Source organism: Spermophilus citellus, assembly GCF_964194105.1.
Source record: "Spermophilus citellus genome assembly, chromosome: 13".
NCBI classification, from domain to species: domain Eukaryota; kingdom Metazoa; phylum Chordata; class Mammalia; order Rodentia; family Sciuridae; genus Spermophilus; species Spermophilus citellus.
In genome coordinates, this window is record NC_138193.1 from 76,936,466 (window position 1) to 76,947,412 (window position 10,947).

The following is a 10,947-nucleotide window of genomic DNA, read 5'->3' on the forward strand; positions in this document are numbered from 1 at the left end:
CCAACGCACCGCAGCCCGAAGTTCGCGCCCGGCCGCCTCCCGGGGCACTACTTCGCGTGGCCCAGCCAGTCCCGCCTGGGCCGGGCAAGGACTCCACGCCCGGCACGTCTCGTTCCACTCGGAGCCGGGAAACAGCGTTGCAAAGGCTCCCGAAGGGCTTGCGACACTTCCCCAACAGCAGATCGCCCCGCGGACGAGCCCTCGGCGTCCTCGGAGCTATCCCCCAGTCTGCTGGGAGCCGACACTCGTGCCGCGGTTTCCGCCGCGACACTCCCTCCGGGCGATCATTACCTCTCAGGAAAAACTCCTAACTCCTCACGGGGCCACACTTCCCTCAGTTCGACACCCCCGGGAGCCCACATGCGATCCAAGCCGCGTGCTGGGGACACCCCCGCGCCGGCGCCAATTCTTCACCGGACGAAAATGTCCCGGCGCGTCACGGGACAGCCGCCTCCGCGACCCACGCCCGGCGCCGGCCGCACGCGCTGCCTCCGCGCCCGGGAGCCGCGCCGCTCCGCCCGGGACTCACCGTCAGCTCTGCCGCCGCAGCGGGGAAGCGAGGGATGGGCCGGGAAAGACACAATATGGCAGAGCACCGCAGCTGCTCCCTGTGGCTTCCAGCAGCCGCCTCCGGGAAGACGCGGCAACAAGCAGGCAGCGGCAGCTGCGGTGGCGGCCGCGGCAGCACCACATCCCCCTCCGGCTCGCTTCCTCCCCCTCCTCCCCCCGCCCCACTGCCATGGCAACGCGGCGCCTAGGCAATTGGCCCCGCCCCTTTTTCCGTCCCCGCCTCCCGCGACCCCCACAGAGAGGGCTCAGCCCTTCCCTCTCCGTCCCCTCCCACCTCCTACTGAAGGGACGACTCGGGTGACCAGAGCGCAGGGTGACCAGAATGGCAGGTGGTGTTGGCATGAAATGCGGCGTCCACAAGGGCGGAGCTCGCAGGCAAGGAAGGGCGGAGAGGCTGTGGGCCGGTGCGGAATTCGGGCCGAACCCGGGCTGGGAAGGCGGGAAAATGGAAAGGTCTCGCCTGTCCCGGGAAGGACCTATAGGAGCGCAGCGGAGGCGCGGCGCGGTTGCTGAGTGGACGAGCGGGCGCGGGGCGGGGCGGGGCGAGGGTGGCCGCCTGGGCTGGTCGACCCGGGATGCCAGTGCTCTGCTAGCGAGGACTGCCCTGTACTGCCCGAGGTTCTGTCATTTCCCCAAGAGCTTTCCTCCATTGGCCAAGCCTCAAAAGCGCTTTAGGGACCATAAAGCATTGCTATAAATTTAAAGTAGCGTTACCCTCACTTGAGTGAAATTTTGTAGAAACTAAGCTCCGCGAGCTTGTGGTGGGGGAAAAAATGGACTCTGGAACCAGATCCAAGATTAGTAAGAATTGCATTTACTGAGCGCTCACTAAGTGCTACAGACAGTGATAGGAACTTTACATGCATTGTCATAACCTTAACGCAAACTTAACATTCTTCCAGATAAAACAGGAGCATGCAGTTAAAATTGAAATTCAGATAAATGTAGCAAAAAATTTTAATTTAGGAACTTTCCATTTGGGACATACTTTCTGGTGATTTTGGTTTTTTATTAAATCTACCAACCCTGTACTAACTCATGAATTCTCACTTTACAGATGAGGAATTAAAGCTTAGAAAAATAGCCCGTCAAATACATAATAAGAAGCAGACCAAAGCCGGGCGTTATTGCGCATGCCTGTAATAGGGGTGGGGAGACGACTGGGGAGGCTTGGGAGGGAGCATGGCAAGTTCAAGGCCACTCTCAGCAATTTAATGAGGCCCTAAGCAATATAGTGAGATCCTGTCTCAAAATTTAAAAAAAAAAAAAAAAAAAAAAAAGACTGGTGAGGTAGCTCAGTGATAAAGCACCCCTGGGTTCACCCTCCAGTACAAAAAAAAAAAAAAGCAGCAGCAGAACTAAAACTCCATTTACTGCTATCATTATGATTCTGATAATTAAATCTCTGAATTTCTATACCTACAACTTAAAACGCTAGAGTAGTGATAACCTCTCTCACAAAGGTATTGAATAGATTAAAAGAAAAGGATATGACGCCCAGACATTGCCTAAGTAGATGTTCAATAGAGTTCATTTCCTTCCTGAACAAGATATTAACTAGAGGGGCTGGGGATGTGGCTCAAGCGGTAGCGCGCTCGCCTGGCATGAGTGCGGCCCGGGTTCGATCCTCAGCACCACATACCAACAAAGATGTTGTGTCCCCCGAGAACTAAAAAATAAATATTAAAAATTCTCTCTCTCTCTCTCTCTCTCTCTCTCTCCTCTCTCACTCTCTCTTAAAAAAAAAAAAAAGATATTAACTAGATATTCACTATGTGCCAGGCTTTGAGTATCAAGTGAGCTGAATATGAAACAAGCTGCCTGCAGAAAATAAAACAGATCAAGCCTTAGGGATAATGAATATTGAAGAATTATAGGCATCAGGATATACAAAAATAAATGGGAGTATTTGATCCTTTCATTACATAGATGAATACACTTACATGATTTGTCCAAGGTCATCTACTAGTTCTGTGTATTTTCCCTTACACTGTCCTGGAGAGCTTCACAGCTGTGTTCACAGGGAGAGGCTGCAAGGCACAGTGCACTTCAGTTGGAGCCAGAGTTGCTGCCAATTCTCCCTTCAGAGCAATTGCTATTGTCCCCTCATATGGACAAAATGATACCAGTTCCTGGAAGAAGAGTATAGAAGAGAGGGAACTGAGGAAAGAAGGAAGGAAAGATTGAGAGAACCCAGCTTCTAAAAGGCCACATGCTGCTCATACCTGGTTTGTTTTATCTCTGCTGGTCATTGCCGTGGGGGCCACTAACATAATATAGGTCTTCATCTCCTTACAGATATATACTAATATATACCTGATATACAATATTAGTATATATATACCTCAACTCGTACTTGATATACATTTCATGTATATCAGGTATATATTAGTATATATTTCCCTCAACTCGAACTCAAGTGGCTAAGTACTCTTCCTCAACTCTAAAAGAATCACAGAATTTCAGAGCTGAAATACATCATCCAGGATCTCAACCTATTATGGATTAGAAAATAAATCCAGAATTTGTAGAACTCATTAGAGGTCAATAGATGAATCTATTGTACCCTTACTAAATTCTCTCTGTTGGTCTTCTTCACTGACTAATCAAACCCAGAGATGCTGGGCACTTTTATTTTATTTTGACTGAGGATTGAACACAGGGGTGCTTATACCAGTGAACTAAATTCTCATTCTCTCTAAGTTGCTGAATCTCTCCCTAAGTACCTGAGGCTAACCTTGAACTTTCAATCTTCCTTGCTCAGCCTCCTAAATAGCTAGGATTACAGACAGCACCACTGTGCCTGACTCATTGCACACATTTAAATACTATCTGTGGGTAAAGCTCAAGTCTCTACACCAATGTGTTACACTCTTAGTTTAAAGTCCAGGGATACTTGTATTCCTAGAGGCTATTTTAGAGGACTTTGAACATCTGTCAAGGAGAAGAGCCTATTAAAATTAATGATGATTCAGAGTTAAGTAACTTTCCAGGAGTTTATAAAAATAATAAGGCTAGGAAGACAGAACTTATCTCTTTAGGAAAAAGAGAATCCTGGCATTCAGGATCTCTTGTGAAGCTTTATTCTTCTTTCTCCAAAAGACTTCAAAGAAACATATTCAATGGTAAATATTACTGAAAGACAAATACATTAGAAAATATATTATTTAAAATTCCCTCATATTTAGGCTGAAAAGTAGTGAGAACTCAAATATGTGTTTATGTCTTCAGTGCATTTATCATTGGTAATGCTACATGTATTTAACAAAGACTGTTTTAACTAGAGTGTGATCATGAATGTATAGCTCTAAAAATAACCAGTTTATGAATAAGGAATCTAGACTTAAGCCCCATAAGGATAAGGACCACATATTTTTCATCTGAATAGTCTAATTTCATAGGACAACTTCTTGATATAGAGGTGATATGCAATAATACTTGTCAATAAAAGAAATAACTTCCCTCAAATTATATGATACCAGGACGGGGATAAAATGTTCCTAAGTATTAGCCTACCACTTGTGCTAAAAAGTGAGAATTAAAAATAAAAGTCTAGGGGCTGGGGATGTGACTCAAGCAGTAGCGCGCCCGTCTGGCATGAGAGTGGCCCGGGTTCGATCCTCAGCACCACATACAAACAAAGATGTTGTGTCCGCCGATAACTAAAAAATAAATATTAAAATTCTCTCTCTTGGGCTGGAGATGTGGCTCAATCGGTATCATGCTCGCCTGGCTTGCGTGCGGCCCGGGTTCGATCCTCAGCACCACATACAAACAAAGATGTTGTGTCCTCCAAAAACTGAAAAATAAATATCAAAAAGTTCTTGTTCTCTCTCTCTCTCTCTCTCTCTCTCTCTCTCTCTCTCTCTCTCTCTCACACACACACACACTTCTTTCTTTAAAAAAAATTCATTCTCTCTCTCTCTCTCCCCCTCACTCTCTCTTTAAAAAAAAATTAAAAAATAAATAAATAAAAGTCTAATTTCCCCCTTAGGGATCTTTTTCAATGTGCTTCTTAAAAGCAACCACTTATATGTAATAATATCTACATTTCTATAAACCCTGGTATTGACAGTAATTTAGAGCAATCCTCCTGTTGAGAAACAGAAAAAGAAAAACTCAACAAAAATATTTAAAATGTCCGCTTAAAGGCATTGGAGAGCTAATAACTTAATGAGGAATTATGAGGCCATTACCTGAGGAATGGTGGAGATCCAAGGAAATGTACTTGTCCATTCCAAACAGTTGATGAGGGAATGAACAGAAATGAGGAACAGAGATTAATGTTCAGGGCATGTTATGGGGAAAGAAGAAGAACCCTATAGAATCTACTTTGTTTGGGGCTAGGAATCCAAACAACTACACTCTAAAAGTAAAGGGGCTACAGCTCAGTTTTGAATCTTCTTAACCCTGAATTTAGATAGGGTAATTCCTTTGAGCTAATGCCCAAGCACTTGGCAGAGCAAACTAAACTCCTCCTCTGTGCAATAAAATGCATATTCTAGACTTCAAATAACTTTTTTTTTTTTTTTTGAGACCAGCTCTCACTAAATTGCTGAAGTTGGTCTGGAACTTGTGATCCTCCTGTCTCAGCCTCCCAAGTCACTGAGATTACAGGTATGTACCACCACGCCTGGCTAGTAAACTTCAAATAATTTCTACAATTTTGCAAATACAATGTCTAGTACACAATAAAAAAAAAAATCAGTCATGCAAGGAAATAAAAATAACAGAGCCCTGCATGGTGGTGTACACCTGTAATCTCTGCAACATTGGAAGCTGAGGCCGGAGGATTGAGGCCAGCTAGGGCAATTTAGTGAGACCCTGTTCAAAATAAAAAAGGGTTAGGGATGTAGCTCAGGGATAAAGCACCCCTGGGTTCAATTCCCAATACATGGAGTGGGAAGAGAAAGAATGAAAGAGAAAAGAAGGAGAAATAGCAGAGAACAAGAACAGACACTAAAAGTGATTCAGATAGTGAAATTGTCATGCCTAGGTTTTATTTTGTTTTGGTTTGGTACCAGGGATTGAACCCAGGGAATTTAACCACTGAGCAACATCCCTAACACCTTTTATTTTTTATTTTGAGACAGGATCTTGCTAAGTTGCTTAGGGCCTCTCTAAATTGCTGAGGCCAGTTTTGAACTTGTGATCCTCCTGCATCAGCCTACTGAGCTGCTGGGATTATAGGCATGCCCTGCTCATGCCCAGATTTTAAAATGACAATGCTCACTATGTTCAAATAAGTAAAACACAAGATTAAACATTTAGTCAAACAAATAGAAATATGAAAAAAAAATTACTAACTGAAAATAAGGACTCAATAATATGTATAACAGCATATTAGGCACAGATAAAGACAGAATTAGTGAACTAAAAGATAAGTCAAAAGAAAACATTCAAAATGAAGCACAAAAAGGGAAAAGGATAGAAAATACAGAACACAGAGAAAATATGTAGAAGGTACAGTGAGAAAATTTAAGGTGCATGAAAATAAGTAGAGTTCCAGAAGTGAAGAATATTTGCACCAGCAAATCCCCAGAAGGATGATTTTTTTTTATTCCATACAATTGACAGAGACACATGATGAAACACCTGCTACAAATCTTAAACATAGTCAGAGAAAGCAAAGAAGATGACTTTTAAAGAAAGCATTAGACTTAATACTGATTTTTTTAACAGAAATAACTGAAGTCAGGGCTGGGGATGTGGCTCAAGCGGTAGCGCGCTCGCCTGGCATGCGTGCGGCCCGGGTTCAATCCTCAGCACCACATACCAACAAAGATGTTGTGTCCGCCGAAAACTAAAAAATAAATAATAAAAAAAAAATTCTCTCTCTCTCACTCTCTCTCTCTCTCTCACGCTCTCTAAAAAAAAAAAAAAAAAAAAAAGATCAGCACCACATACAAACAAAGATGTTGTGTCCGCTGAAAACTAAATAAATATTAAAAAATTCTCTCTCTCTTTAAAAAATATTTCTTTCTTTAAAAAACAAATAACTGAAGTCAAAAAATGATAGGATGACTAAAGAGCTGAAAGCAAATACATTTTAAGAATAAAGGTGAAATAAAGGTGGCACACACCTGTAATCCCAGTGGCTCAGAAGGCTGAGACAGGAGGATGGCAAGTTCAAAGCCAGCCTCAGCAATTTATTGAGGCTCTAAAGAAACTCAGTAAGACCCTGTCTCAAAATTTAAAAAATTAAAAAGGATAGGGCTGGGGTGCTTAACCACTGAGCCACATTTTGTACCAGGGTTTGAACAAATCCTGGTTAAAAAAAAAAAAGAAGGAAGATGAAATGAAGAAGTTTTCAAAAAAACTAAATGGAGAATTTGTCCCCAGTAGGCTCACAATGGCATTCTATAGGCAGAAAGAAAATGTTTCCCGTCATAAGGTCTGAAATACAGAAGGAAATAAAGATCAAGAAAAACAATAAATATGTGGGCAAATATAGACAAATATCAATATAAATTATATAGGACAGTAATATTAATGTCTTCTGTAGGTAAAATATACAACAATTCCCAGGCGTGATGGCACACGCCTGTAATCCCAGCAGCTCAGGAGGCTGAGACAGGAGGATCGTGAGTGAGTTCAAAGCCAGCCTCAGCAACAGCAAGGTGCTAAGCAACTCAGTGAGACCCTGTCTCTGATAAAAAATACAAAGTTGGCCTGGGGCTGTGGGTCAGTGGTTGAGTGCTCCTGAGTTCAATTCCCAATACCAAAAAAAAAAAAAAAAAAAAAAATACACACACACACACACACACAAACAATGTCAGAAGATAAATGGACTCATTCTTTAGGAGGATGAAATAACTTAAATTAATAAGTTTGACTTATTAATCACTCTGGTAAATCAAGAATACACATTGCAATCCATAGAATAATCACTAAGAGAATTATAAAATACTATGTATGTCAGTCAGGGTTCTTCAGAGAAATAGAAGTGAAGGCTTGGTAAATCCAAACCCTATAGGGTGAACCAGCAGGGTGGAGACCCAAAGGAGAGTTAGTTCAAGTTCAAAGGTGGATTTCTGGCAGAACTCCTTTTTACTCATGGGAGGCCAGGCTGTTCTATTAACACGCTAAACTGGTTGGATAAGACCCACACACCTTATGGAGAGTATCTGCTTTACATAAAGTCTACTGATTTTTTAATTTTTTTCAGGAATGGAATCCATGGCCTTGCACATGCTAGACAAATGCTCTACCACTGAGCTATATCCCCTCTTCACCAAAGTCTACTGATTTAAATGTTAATCTCATTTTAAAAAATGATTTTATATAAACATCTAGACTAACATTTAATCAAACACCTGGTCATCATACATATCAAAATTGCCACAATGAAAAATGGGGTGATTCTAACAGGAAATATGCAAATTGTAAATTAACCATTATGCTAAGCAATTTTGAATCTAAAAGGGAGATAAGAGGAAATGAAAAAATAAAAAATAATTAATCTAAATGCAAGATAAGGGGGAAAAACTGAGAACAAAGTGACAACCAAATAGAAACTACTAGCTGGGCATAGTGGCACATGCCTGTAATCCCAGCAGTTTAGGAGGCTGAGCCAGGAGGATCTCAAGTTCAAAGCCAGCCTCAGCAATTTAGCAAGACCCTGTCTCAAAATAAAATATAAAAAAGGTCTAGGGATTTGACTCCATAGTTAAGTGCCCCTGGATTCAATCCCTGGTACCACACCCCACCCCCCAACCCCCCCCAACCCCCCTGAAAAAAAAGTACTACTTACAGAAGGTGGGAGTAAGGGACAGTTCTATAGTTCAGTAGTAAAGTGCTTGGTAGCATGTGCAAGGCCCACAGTTTGATCCCCAAACTCTTGACATGAAAAGAGACAGAGAGAATAATTTATAAGATGATATTTATTTATTTAGTGGTGCTAGGGATGTAACCCAGGGCCTTTTGCATGCTGGGCAAAAACTTTACCAGAGCTACACTCCCAACCAGATGACAGACTTAAAACCAAATATATCGCTAATTATACTAAGTGAAAACAGATCCTTGTTTAATAATAGACTGTTTTGGTTACCTATTGCTTTGTAACAAACTACCTAAAAATTTAGTAGCTTAAAACTATATTTTGTAGCTTGGTACAGTGGCTGGCACACACTTCTAATCCCAGCAACTCCAGTGGCTGAAGCAGGATTTTGTGATCCTCCTGCTTTGTCCAGTCATAACAATTTGTGATAGTTGGTTACATTAATTTGTGACCATGGGCTTATCTCACTTCTTAGCATTTATACCCTTATGTATAAGTCCTTCCTCTCGACTCAGGGAGGAGACTATAATATACTCAAGGCTAGCCTCAGCAATTATTGAGACTGTATCTTAAAGTTAAGAAATAAAAAGGGGTAGGGATATAGCTAAGTGGTAAAGCGTTACTGGAATCAATCCCCAGTACTGGGAGAAAAAAAAAAAATAGCAACAACTAGACTTTGTTACTTTTCATGAGTCTGTGGGTCAGGACATTGGATAGGACAAAATGGAGATGATACCTCTCTCCTCTAGGTGATGTCTGCTGTGGTCAGTGTGTTCCAGATGGCATCTTCTCTCACTCAGTGGCCCCTCAGCAAGGATGACTTCCATGACTGGGTGGAGGGCTCCCTGAAATAGTCTGACTGAGACTATATTTATAGGGCCTTGTTTCTCACTGTTGATTGGTTTCTTTAATTTTTCTACAGGTAGTTCCAAGACTTCTTTTCCATATGGCCTTTCATTGCAGTCTCTCAAAGCAAATTGGAAAACCTCTTATACATACATACACACACACACACACACACACACACACACACACACACACAGGGCTCTCAGATAAAGTACATTATAGTCTCCTCCCTGAGTCAAGAGGAGGGACTTATACATAAGGGTATAAATGCTAAGAAGTGAGATAAGCCCATGGTCACAAATTAATGTAACCAACTACCACAAATTGTTATGACTGGACAAAAAAAATCAAAACCTATTTGCAAAAGACATACCTAGAACATAAAAATGAGGAAAGCTTGAAAGTAAAAGGATGGAAAAACTAACCCATGCAATACTATCCAAAACATGAGGCTGAAATAGCTGTTATTATCAGATTAGGTAGACTCCACAGTACCATTAGTGATAAAGAGAGACTCGTCATAATGATAAAGATTTAATCTGCCAACTTTTTTTAAATTGTAAGCTTTCATGCCCCCCTCAAAGTATAATAAGGTGAACATTGTAGAAATACAGAAGGAATAAAAAATTTACATTTTTTAAAATATTTTTTTCAGTTGTAGTTGGAACACAATACCTTTATTTTATTTATTTATTTTTATGTGGTGCTGAGGATTGCGCCCAGGGCCCCACACCTGTGAGCCGAGCACTCTACCACTGAGCCACAACCCCAGCCCCGCCAAAATTTACAATTTCAATAGGGAAAGTGAACACATTCAGTTACCAATAGGCAGACAAAAAATTTAGTAAGAATATAGGTTTGAACAACACTGTTAGCATATTTGAGTGTAAATCATAAAGAGTACATTTCTATAGTCCTTTACTTATGAATAAATGCAGTAGTGAAAGGGTTTGCTTGATGCTTTGACTATATCTCTTGTTGCTTTGAAACTTACATGTTTTTTTTCTTTTTTCTCAACCTCCTTCTACCTGATCTTCTCCTCCCTGATCTTTTCCTGATCTTCTTTTCCCTAAACTTCTCCTTCCTGATCTCTCCTCCCTAATCTCATTTTCTCTGAATCACCTCTTTAAAAACCCCCTGTACCTGCTGATGGGCAGAATCACAGCCTTTGAGACAGGAGTCCCTGTGTTTCTCCTTTGCTAGCAAAGCAGTAAACCTTCTTTTTCCTTTTCCTCAAAACTGTGTCCTCATTATTGAATTGGCATTGGGGACAAGAACCAAGCTTTTGGCAACAGTAATTCATTTATTTCTGTTTTGTCTCATAAAACTGGAGGGGGGGGCGGGAAATCAGAGAATCCTAAGCCTTTTAGTTGGTTACAATTTATTTCTAGTTATTACCAGGATATATATTTTGCAGGTATATTTAACATTGTGTACCTTTACCTCATTCACAAATAAACACATTAAGTTCTTACTATGTTCCAGGCCCTGTTCAGAGGTGAAAGCTGTAATTAAAACTAGAGGTAATCCCAGCTACTCAGTAAGATGAGGTAGAAGGATTGCAAGTTTGAGGCCAACCTCAGCAACTTAGTGAGACCCTATCTCAAACTAAAAAATAAAAAGGACTAGGGAAGTGGCTCAGTGGCTAAGCACCCCTGAATCCAATATGCAGTACTGAAAGAAGAAGTAGAGGAAGAGGAGGAAGAGGAAGGGGAGGAGAGGGGGAAAGGGAAAAGAGGAGAAGGAGCAGG

The 10,947-nt window shown here is 41.5% G+C and overlaps 1 protein-coding gene across 6 annotated transcripts in view; it reads right to left on the reverse strand.

The window, feature by feature from the left end:
• Window positions 1-2,826, reverse strand: part of FOXN2 (forkhead box N2) — a 48,072-nt gene extending 45,246 nt beyond the window's left edge. For 2 of the 6 annotated variants that reach the window (XR_014018437.1, XM_081263928.1), the window contains exon 1: window positions 530-829. The gene's annotated coding sequence lies outside the window, so the exon portion shown is untranslated. The other 4 variants (XM_081263930.1, XM_081263931.1, XM_081263929.1 and 1 more) reach the window with 4 other exon arrangements.
• Between the last annotated feature and the right edge of the window lie 8,121 nt (window positions 2,827-10,947).